The sequence below is a fragment of the Dromaius novaehollandiae genome, chromosome 18 (genome assembly GCF_036370855.1).
Source record: "Dromaius novaehollandiae isolate bDroNov1 chromosome 18, bDroNov1.hap1, whole genome shotgun sequence".
Lineage (NCBI taxonomy): Eukaryota > Metazoa > Chordata > Aves > Casuariiformes > Dromaiidae > Dromaius > Dromaius novaehollandiae.
Window position 1 is genome coordinate 843789 of NC_088115.1, and position 11041 is coordinate 854829.

An 11041-nucleotide genomic window follows, 5' to 3' on the forward strand; every position below is an offset into this window, starting at 1 on the left:
GAAGTACCAGTGCCTGACAGGCCACTGGCAGGCCCCTGGCGGCTTCCTGTCCTTGTGGGGTCACATGAGCCTCTGTGTCTGATAGGGCAGTGGAAGGTGTTGTAGAGGCCTCCAAGTGCCTTTTTTTGCGGTGCAGGGGCCACCGAGTGCCTTTTTTTGCGGTGCAGGGGCCAAGTGCCTTTTTTTGCAGTGCAGGGGCCTCAGGGTGCCTTTTTTTGCAATGTGGGTGCTTCCGAGTGCCTTTTTTTGCAGTGTAGTAGCCTCCAAGTGCCTTTATTTGCAGTGTACAGGCCTGCAAGTGCCTCTTTTTCCAGTGTAGGGGCCGCCAAGTGCCTTTATTTCCAGTGTACAGGCCTGCAAGTGCCTCTTTTTCCAGTGCAGGAGCCTCCGAGTGCCTTTTTTGGTGGTGCAGGGCCCTCCAAGTGCCTTGTTTCACATTGTAGCAGCCCCCGAGTGCCTTTTATTTTGCTGTATAGGCCACTGAATGCCTTTTCTTGTGGTTCAGGGGCCTCCGAGTGCTGTTATTTTGGGGGGTGTGGTCCTCCATGTACCTTTTCTTGCGGTGTAGTGGCCCCGAGTGCCTTTTCTTGTGGTGCAGGGTCCTCCGAGTGCCTTCTTTTGTGGTGCAGGGCCCTCCGAGTTCCTTTCTTTCTGGTGCAGGGGCCTCCGAGTGCCTTTTTTTGCATTGTAGCAGCCCCCAAGTGCCTTTTTTGTGCTGTAGGGGCCTCCGAGTGCCTTTTTTTGTGCTGTAGGGGCAGCCGAGTGCCTTTTTTTGTGGTGTGGTGCTCCAAGTGCCTTTCTTTTGTGCTGTAGGGGCCTCTGAGTGCATTTTTTTTTGCGGTGCACTGGCCTCCAACTGCCCTGTTTTTCAGTGCACTGGCCTCAGAGTGCCTTTTTTTGCAGTGCAGGGGCTACTGAGTGCCTTTTTTTTGCGGTGCAGGGGCTACTGAGTGCCTTTTTTGCAATGTGGGGGCCACCGAGTGCCTTTTTTTGCGGTGAAGGGCCCTCCGAGTGCCTTTTTTTGCAGTGTAGGGGCCTCCGAGTGCCTTCTTTTGTGGTGCAGGGGCCTCCAAGTGCCTTTATATCCGGTGTACAGGCCTGCAAGTGCCTCTTTTTCCAGTGCAGGAGCCTCCGAGTGCTTTTTTTTGTGGTGCAGGGCCCTCTGAGTGCCTTTTTTCGCGTTGTAGCAGCCACCAAGTGCCTTTTTTTGTGCTGTAGGGGCCACTGAGTGCCTTTTCTTGTGGTGTAGGGGCAGCTGAGTGCCTTTTTTTCCAGTGTAGGGGCAGCCAAGTGCCTTTTTTTGTGGTGTGGTCCTCCGACTGCCTTTTCTTCTGTGGTGTCGAGGCCTCTGGGTGCATTTTTCTTTTGCAGTGTAGCGGCCTCCAAGTGCCTTTTTTTGTGGTGTGGAGGCCTCCGAGTGCCTTTTTTTGCGGTGCAGGGGCCTCAGGGTGCATTTTTTTGCTGTGCATGGGCCTCAGGGTGCATTTTTTTGCAGTGTAGTAGCCTCCAAGTGCCTTTTTTTGCAATGTAGGGGCTTCCGAGTGCCTTTTTTTGTGGTGCTGGGGCCTCAGAGTGCCTTGTTTCACATTGTAGCAGCCCCCGAGTGCCTTTTATTGTGCTGTAGGGGCCACCGAGTGCCTTTTCTTGTGGGTCAGGGGCCTCCGAGTGCCTTCTTTTGTGGTGCAGGGCCCTCCAAGTGCCTTTGTTTCTGGTGCTGGGGCCGCCGAGTGCCTTTTTTTGCATTGTAGCAGCCCCCAAGTGCCTTTTTTTGTGGTGTGGAGGCCTCCGAGTGCCTTTTTTTGCGGTGCAGGGGCCTCAGGGTGCATTTTTTTGCAATGCAGGGGCCTCAGGGTGCATTTTTTTGCTGTGCATGGGCTTCAGGGTGCATTTTTTTGCAGTGTAGTAGCCTCCAAGTGCCTTTTTTTGCAATGTAGGGGCTTTGGAGTGCCTTTTTTTGTGGTGCTGGGGCCTCCAAGTGCCTTGTTTCACATTGTAGCAGCCCCCGAGTGCCTTTTATTGTGCTGTAGGGGCCACCGAGTGCCTTTTCTTGTGCGTCAGGGGCCTCCGAGTGCCTTCTTTTGTGGTGCAGGGCCCTCCAAGTGCCTTTGTTTCTGGTGCAGAGGCCTCCGAGTGCCTTTTTTTGCATTGTAGCAGCCCCCAAGTGCCTTTTTTTGTGCTGTAGGGGCCTCCGAGTGCCTTTTTTGCCAGTGTAGGGGCAGCCGAGTGCCTTTTTTGGTGGTGTAGGGGCCTCCGAGTGCCTTTTTTTCCAGCGTAGGGGCAGCCGAGTGCCTTTCTCTGCGGTGTGGCGGCCTCCAAGTGCCTTTTTTTCTGGTGTACAGGCCTGCAATGCCTCTTTTTCCAGTGCAGGAGCCTCTGAGTGCTTCTTTTGGTGGTGCCGGGCCCTCCGAGTGCCTTGTTTCACATTGTAGTCACCCCCGAGTGCCTTTTTTTGCAGTGTAGGGGCCACTGAGTGCCTTTTTCTGGGGTGTAGAGGCCTCCGAGTGCCTGTTTTTCCAGTGTAAGGGCAGCTGAGTGCCTTTTTTTGTGCTGCAGGGCCCTCTGAGTGCCTTTCTTTCTGGTGTAGGGGCATCGGAGTGCCTGTTTTCGCATTGTAGCAGCCCCCGAGTGCCTTTTTCTGTGGTGTTGGGGCCACCGATTGCCTTTTTTTGCCGTGCATGGTCCTCCGAGTGCCTTTTTTGCAGTGTATTAGCCTCCAAGTGCCTTTTTTTTGTGATGCAGCGGCCTCCGAGTGCCTTTTCTTGTGGTTCACTGTTCTCCAGGTGCCTGTTTTTGTGGTGCAGGGGCCTCCGAGTGCCTTTGTTTGAGGTGCACTGCTGTCTGAGTGCCTTTTGTTTGCAGTGAAGGGGCATCTAAGTGCCTTTTTTTCCGACCTAGCGGCCTCCAAGTGCCTATTTTTGCGATGCAGGCTCCCAAAGTGCCTTTTTTTCCAGTATAGTGTCCTCCATGTGCATATTTTTGCAGTGCATCGCCTCCTAGTGCCCTTTTTTCCCAGTGCTCATGCCTCCAAGTGCCTTTTTTTCTGTTATGGTCCTTCAACGTTCTGTGATATCACTTTACCCTCTGCCTGAAATGATATTGTCAGGTCCACCACTGCTGGATGAGATAGTCATGTCACTTCTGCCTCACGGCCTGGTAGGCCAGTCAGGCCCATCAGTCCTTGCTCTGCTTGTGAGGTTGCTTCTGCCTCTGTGCTTGATAGGCCAGTGGCAGGGCCATGCCTCCTGGCTGGGCTTGTGAGGATACTTGTGTCTCCATGCCAAAAAGGGCAGTGGCAGGCCCATGGTTGCTGGTTGTGTCTTATGATGTCACTTTGACCTGCATGCCACTGCATGCATGGCATGCATGGGCATGCACTGCCACGCCCATGGCTGCTGGTCTGCTTGGGTGTTCCCTTCTTTCTCCGTGCTTGATGCGCCATGGCAGGCCCAGAGCTGCTGTCTGTGCTTGTGAGGTCACAGCAGCCTCCGTGCCTGATAGGCCAGTGGCAGGCCCCTGTCTGCTTGGCTGTGCTTGTGAGGTCACAGCAGCCTCCGTGCTTCCTAGGCCAGTTGCAGGCTGATGGCTGCTTTCTGGGCTCCTGAAGTCAGAGCAACCTTAGTGTCTCATTGGTTACTGGCAAGCGCCCCCTGCTGCCTGTGCTTGTGAGGTCACAGCAGCCTCAGTGCCTGATAGGCCCGTGGAAGGCCCCTGTCTGCTGGCTGCCTTTTGAGGTCACGTTTGTCTCTGTACCTTGTAGTGCAATGGCAGGCCTCTGGCTCTTCGCTGTGCTTGTGAGGTCACAGCAGCCTCAGTGCCCTATAGGGCAGTGGCAGGCCCCTCGCTGCTGGCTTTACTTGTTAGGTGAACTCAGCCTCAGTGTCTTATATGGCAGTGGCAGAGGCCTGGCTGCTGGCCGCGTTTTCAGGTCACATTTGTCTCTGTACCTCATAGGGCAGTGGCAGGGCCCTGGCTGCTGGCTGTGCTTGTGAGGTCACAGCAGTGCTATTGCCTGGTAGGTCAGTGGCAGGCCAATGGCTGCTGGCCGTCCTTTTGAGTTCACAGCAGTCTGAGTTACCGATAGGCAAGTGGCAGGCCTCTGGGTGCTGGCTGTTTTTGTGAGGTCACAGCAGCCTCAGGGCCTCATAGGCCAGTGCGATGCCCTGGCTGCTGGCTGTGCTTGTGAGGTCACAGGAGTCCTGTTGCCTGATAGGCCAGTGGGAGGCCCATGGCTGCTGGCTGCATTTTGAGGTCAACTTTGTCTTAGTGCCTCATTGGCCAGTGGGATGCCCATGGCAGCTGGTTGTACTTGTGAGGTCACAGCAGCCTCAGTGCCGCATAGGCCAGTGGGATGCCCTGGCTGCTGACTGTGCTTGTGAGGTCAGAGAAGCCCCAGTACCCTATAGGGCAGTGGCAGGCCCATAGCTGCTGGCTCGGCTTGTGAGGTCAGAGCAGTCCTATGTCCTGATAGGCCCGTGGCAGGCCCCTGTCTGCTGGCTGCCTTTTGACGTCACATTTGTCTCTGTACCTTATAGGGCAGTGGGAGCCCCCTGGCTGCTGACTGTGCTTGTGAGGACACAGCAGCCTCCTTTTCCTGTAGGCCAGTGGCAGACCCATAGCAGCTGGCTATGCTTGTGAGGTCACAGCAGTCCTATTTCCTGATAGGCCCGTGGCAGGCCCCTGTCTGCTGGCTGCCTTTTGACGTCACATTTGTCTCTGTACCTTCTAGGGCAATGGCAGGCCTCTGGCTCCTCGCTGTGCTTGTGAGGTCACAGCAGCCTCCTTTTCCTGTAGGCCAGAGGGATGCCAATGGCTGCTTGGTGTGCTTTTGAGGTCACAGCAGCCTCAGTGCCTCATAGGCCAGTGGCAGGCCCCTGGCTGCTGGCTGTGCTTGTGAGGTCACAGCAGTCCTGTTGCCTGATAGGCCAGTGGGATGCCCATAGCTGCTGGCTGTGCTTGTCAGGTCATAACACTCCTACAGCCTGATAGGCCAGCAGCAGGCCCCTGGCTGCTGACTGTGCTTCTGAGGTCACAGCAGCCTCAGTGCCTCATAGGCCAGTGGCAGGCCAATGGCTGCTGGCTGTGCTTGTTAGGTCATAGCAGCCTCAGTGCCTCATAGGCCAGTGGAAGGCCAATGGCTGCTGGCTGTGCTTGTTAGGTCATAGCAGCCTCAGTGCCTCATAGGCCAGTGGGAGGCCAATGGCTGTTGGCTGTCCTTCTGAGGTCATAGCAGCCTCCGTGCCTGATAGGCCAGTAGCAGGCCCCTGTCTGCTGGCTGTGCTTGTGCGGTCACAGCAGCCTCAGTGCCTCATAGGCCAGTGGCAGGCCAATGGCTGCTGGCTGTGCTTGTGAGGTCACAGCAGCCTCCGTGCCTCCTAGGCCAGTGGCACGCCCTTGGCTGCTGGCTGTGCTTGTGAGGTCACAGCAGCCTCAGTGCCTGATAGGTCAGTGGCAGGCCAATGGCTGCTGGCTGTCCTTGTGAGGTCACAGCAGTCACATTGCCTCATAAGCCAGTGGCAGGCCTCTGGGTGCTGGCTGTTTTTGTGAGGTGAGAGGAGCCTCAGTGGCTCATCGGCTGGTTGGATGCCATGGCTGCTGGCTGCTGGCTGTGCTTGTGAAGTCACAGCAGTCCTGTTGCCTGATAGTCCAGTGACAGCTCCATGCCTGCTGGCTACATTATGAGGTCATGTTTGTCTCGGGGCCTCATAGGGCAGTTGAATGCCCATGCCTGCTGGCCGTGCTTGTGAGGTCACAGCAGTCCTGTTGCCTGATATGCCAGTTCGAGGCCAATGACTGCTGGGTGGGCTTGTGAGGTCAGAGAAGCCTCAGTGTCCTATAGGGCAGTGGCAGGCCCATAGCTGCTGGGTGGGCTTGTGAGATCACAGCAGCCTCCATGCCCTTTAGGGCAGTGGCAGGCCCCTGACTGTTTACTGTGATTCTGAGTTGACAGCAGCATCAGCACCTGATCGGGAAGTTGGAGGCCGATGGCTGCTCTCTGTGCTTGTCAGGTCACAGCAGCCTCAGTGCCTCATAGGCCAGTGGCAGACCCACAGCTGCTGGCTGTGCTTGTGAGGTCACAGCAGCCTCAGTGTCTTATAGGGCAGTGGCAGGCCCCTGGCAGCTGGCCGCGTTTTGAGGTCACATTTGTCTCTGTACCTCATAGGGCAGTGGCAGGTTCCTGGCTGCTGGCTGCATTTGTGAGGTCACAGCAACCTCAGTGCCTCATAGGCCAGTGGCAGGCTCATGGCTGCTGGCTGTGCTTGTGAAGTAACAGCAGCCACGGTGCCTCCTAGGCCAGTGGCAGGCTCATGGCTGCTGGCTGTGCTTGTGAGGTCACAGCAGCCTCACTGCCTCATAGGGCGGTAGCAGGCTCATGGCTGCTGGCTGTGCTTGTGAGGTCACAGCAGCCTCCGTGCCTCATAAGCCAGTGGCAGGCTGATGGCTGCTTTCTGGGCTTCTGAAGTCAGAGCAACCTTAGTGTCTCATTGGATACTGGCAAGCGCCCCCTGCTGCCTGTGCTTGTGAGGTCACAGTAGCCTCAGTGCGTCATAAGTGAGTGGCAAGCGCCCCCTCCTGCCTCTGCTTGTGAGGTCACAGCAGCCTCAGTGCCTCATAGGCCAGTGGCAGGCCCCTGGCTGCTGGCTGTGCTTGTGAGGACACAGCAGCCTCCGTTCCCTATAGGCCAGTGGGAGGCCCATAGCTTCTGGATGTGCTTGTAAGGTCACAGCAGTCCTATTTCCTGATAGGCCCGTGGAAGGCCTCTGTCTGCTGGCTGCCTTTTGAGGTCACATTTGTCTCTGAACCTTATAGGGCAAAGGCAGGCCTCTGGCTCCTCGCTGTGCTTGTGTGGTCACAGCAGCCTCCTTTTCCTGTAGGCCAGAGGGATGCCAATGGCTGCTTGGTGTGCTTTTGAGGTCACAGCAGCCTGCGTGCCTCATAGGCCAGTGGCAGGCCCCTGGCAGCTGGCTGTGCTTGTGAGGTCACAGCAGCCTCCTTTTCCTGTAGGCCAGTGGCAGACCCATAGCTGCTGTCTGTACTTAGGTCACAAAACTCCTACAGCCTGATAGGCTAGAAGCAGGCCCCTGGCTGCTGACTGTGCTTCTGAGGTCACAGCAGCCTGCGTGCCTCATAGGCCAGTGGCAGGCCCGTAGCTGCTGGCTGTGCTTTTCAGGTCACAGCAGTCCTATTGCCTGATAGGCCCGTGGAAGGCCCCTGTCTGCTGGCTGCCTTTTGAGGTCACGTTTGTCTCTGTACCTTGTAGTGCAATGGCAGGCCTCTGGCTCCTCGCTGTGCTAGTGAGGTCACAGCAGCCTCAGTGCCCTATAGGGCCGTGGCAGGCCCCTCGCTGCTGGCTGTGCTTGTGAGGTCACAGCAGCATCCGTGCCTCATAGGCCAGTGGCAGACCCACAGCTGCTGGCTTTAGTTGTTAGGTGAAATCAGCCTCAGTGTCTTATAGTGCAGTGGCAGGGCCCTGGCTGCTGGCTGTGCTTGTGAGGTCACAGCAGTGCTATTGCCTGGTAGGTCAGTGGCAGGCCAATGGCTGCTGGCTGTCCTTTTGAGTTCACAGCAGTCTGAGTTACCGATAGGCAAGTGGCAGGCCTCTGGGTGCTGGCTGTTTTTGTGAGGTCACAGCAGCCTCAGTGCCTCATAGGCCAGTGCGATGCCCTGGCTGCTGGCTGTGCTTGTGAGGTCACAGGAGTCCTGTTGCCTGATAGGCCAGTGGGAGGCCCATGGCTGCTGGCTGCATTTTGAGGTCACCTTTGTCTTAGTGCCTCATTGGCCAGTGGGATGCCCATGGCTGCTGGTTGTACTTGTGAGGTCACAGCAGCCTCAGTGCCGCATAGCCCAGTGGGATGCCCTGTCTGCTGGCAGTGCTTGTGAGGTCACAGCAGTCCTGTTGCCTGATAGGCCAGTGGCAGGCCCATGGCTGCTGGCTGTGCTTGTGAGGGCAGAGAAGCCTCAGTGCCCTATAGGCCAGTGGCAGGCCCATAGCTGCTGGCTCGGCTTGTGAGGTCAGAGCAGTCCTATTTCCTGATAGGCCCGTGGCAGGCCCCTGTCTGCTGGCTGCCTTTTGACGTCACATTTGTCTCTGTACCTTCTAGGGCAATGGCAGGCCTCTGGCTCCTCGCTGTGCTTGTGAGGTCACAGCAGCCTCCCTGCCCTATAGGGCCAGTGGCAGGCCCATAGCTGCTGCCTGGGCTCGTGAGGTCACAGCAGCCTCAGTGTCTTACAGGGCAGTGGCAGGCCCCTGTCTGCTTGGCTGTGCTTCTGAGGTCACAGCAGCCTCAGTGCTTCACAGGCCAGTGGCAGGCCCCTGGCTGCTGGCTGTGCTTGTCAGGTCACAGCAGCCTCTGTGCCCTATAGGGCAGTGGCAGGCCCCTGGCTGTTTGCTGTGCTTGTGAGGTCACAGCAGTCTGAGTGCCTGATAGCCAGTGGGAGGTCCATACCTGCTGGCTGTGCTCGTGAGGTCACAGCAGTCCTATTGCCTGATAGGCCAGTGCGAGGCCATTGGCTGCTGGCTGTCCTTTTGAGGTCACGGCAGTCCTATTGCCTGATAGGCCAGTGGCAGGCCTCTGCATGCTGGCTGCATTTTGAGGTCACCTTTGTCTCAGTGCCTCATCAGGCAGTGGGATGCCCATGGCTGCTGACTCTGCTTGTGAGCTCACAGAAGTACCAGTGCCTGACAGGCCACTGGCAGGCCCCTGGCGGCTTCCTGTCCTTGTGGGGTCACATGAGCCTCTGTGTCTGATAGGGCAGTGGAAGGTGTTGTAGAGGCCTCCAAGTGCCTTTTTTTGCGGTGCAGGGGCCACCGAGTGCCTTTTTTTGCGGTGCAGGGGCCAAGTGCCTTTTTTTGCAGTGCAGGGGCCTCAGGGTGCCTTTTTTTGCAGTGCAGGGGCCTCAGGGTGCCTTTTTTTGCAATGTGGGTGCTTCCGAGTGCCTTTTTTTGCAGTGTAGTAGCCTCCAAGTGCCTTTTTTTGCAGTGTACAGGCCTGCAAGTGCCTCTTTTTCCAGTGTAGGGGCCGCCAAGTGCCTTTATTTCCAGTGTACAGGCCTGCAAGTGCCTCTTTTTCCAGTGCAGGAGCCTCCGAGTGCCTTTTTTGGTGGTGCAGGGCCCTCCAAGTGCCTTGTTTCACATTGTAGCAGCCCCCGAGTGCCTTTTATTTTGCTGTATAGGCCACTGAATGCCTTTTCTTGTGGTTCAGGGGCCTCCGAGTGCTGTTATTTTGGGGGGTGTGGTCCTCCATGTACCTTTTTTTTGCGGTGTAGTGGCCCCGAGTGCCTTTTCTTGTGGTGCAGGGGCCTCCGAGTGCCTTCTTTTGTGGTGCAGGGCCCTCCGAGTTCCTTTCTTTCTGGTGCAGGGGCCTCCGAGTGCCTTTTTTTGCATTGTAGCAGCCCCCAAGTGCCTTTTTTGTGCTGTAGGGGCCTCCGAGTGCCTTTTTATGTGCTGTAGGGGCAGCCGAGTGCCTTTTTTTGTGGTGTGGTGCTCCAAGTGCCTTTCTTTTGTGCTGTAGGGGCCTCTGAGTGCATTTTTTTTTGCGGTGCACTGGCCTCCAACTGCCCTGTTTTTCAGTGCACTGGCCTCCGAGTGCCTTTTTTTGCAGTGCAGGGGCTACTGAGTGCCTTTTTTTTGCGGTGCAGGGGCTACTGTGTGCCTTTTTTGCAATGTGGGGGCCACCGAGTGCCTTTTTTTGCGGTGAAGGGCCCTCCGAGTGCCTTTTTTTGCAGTGTAGGGGCCTCCGAGTGCCTTCTTTTGTGGTGCAGGGGCCTCCAAGTGCCTTTATATCCGGTGTACAGGCCTGCAAGTGCCTCTTTTTCCAGTGCAGGAGCCTCCGAGTGCCTTTTTTTGTGCTGTAGGGGCCACTGAGTGCCTTTTCTTGTGGTGTAGGGGCAGCTGAGTGCCTTTTTTTCCAGTGTAGGGGCAGCCAAGTGCCTTTTTTTGTGGTGTGGTCCTCCGAGTGCCTTTTCTTCTGTGGTGTCGAGGCCTCTGGGTGCATTTTTTTTTTTGCAGTGTAGCGGCCTCCAAGTGCCTTTTTTTGTGGTGTGGAGGCCTCCGAGTGCCTTTTTTTGCGGTGCAGGGGCCTCAGGGTGCATTTTTTTGCTGTGCATGGGCCTCAGGGTGCATTTTTTTGCAGTGTAGTAGCCTCCAAGTGCCTTTTTTTGCAATGTAGGGGCTTCCGAGTGCCTTTTTTTGTGGTGCTGGGGCCTCAGAGTGCCTTGTTTCACATTGTAGCAGCCCCCGAGTGCCTTTTATTGTGCTGTAGGGGCCACCGAGTGCCTTTTCTTGTGGGTCAGGGGCCTCCGAGTGCCTTCTTTTGTGGTGCAGGGCCCTCCAAGTGCCTTTGTTTCTGGTGCTGGGGCCGCCGAGTGCCTTTTTTTGCATTGTAGCAGCCCCCAAGTGCCTTTTTTTGTGGTGTAGGGGCCTCCGAGTGCCTTTTTTTCCAGCGTAGGGGCAGCCGAGTGCCTTTCTCTGCGGTGTGGCGGCCTCCAAGTGCCTTTTTTTCTGGTGTACAGGCCTGCAATGCCTCTTTTTCCAGTGCAGGAGCCTCTGAGTGCTTCTTTTGGTGGTGCCGGGCCCTCCGAGTGCCTTGTTTCACATTGTAGTCACCCCCGAGTGCCTTTTTTTGCAGTGTAGGGGCCACTGAGTGCCTTTTTCTGGGGTGTAGAGGCCTCCGAGTGCCTGTTTTTCCAGTGTAAGGGCAGCTGAGTGCCTTTTTTTGTGCTGCAGGGCCCTCTGAGTGCCTTTCTTTCTGGTGTAGGGGCATCGGAGTGCCTGTTTTCGCATTGTAGCAGCCCCCGAGTGCCTTTTTTTGTGGTGTTGGGGCCACCGAGTGCCTTTTTTTGCCGTGCATGGTCCTCCGAGTGCCTTTTTTGCAGTGTATTAGCCTCCAAGTGCCTTTTTTTGTGATGCAGCGGCCTCCGAGTGCCTTTTCTTGTGGTTCACTGTTCTCCGGGTGCCTGTTTTTGTGGTGCAGGGGCCTCCGAGTGCCTTTGTTTGAGGTACACTGCTGTCTGAGTGCCTTTTGTTTGCAGTGAAGGGGCATCT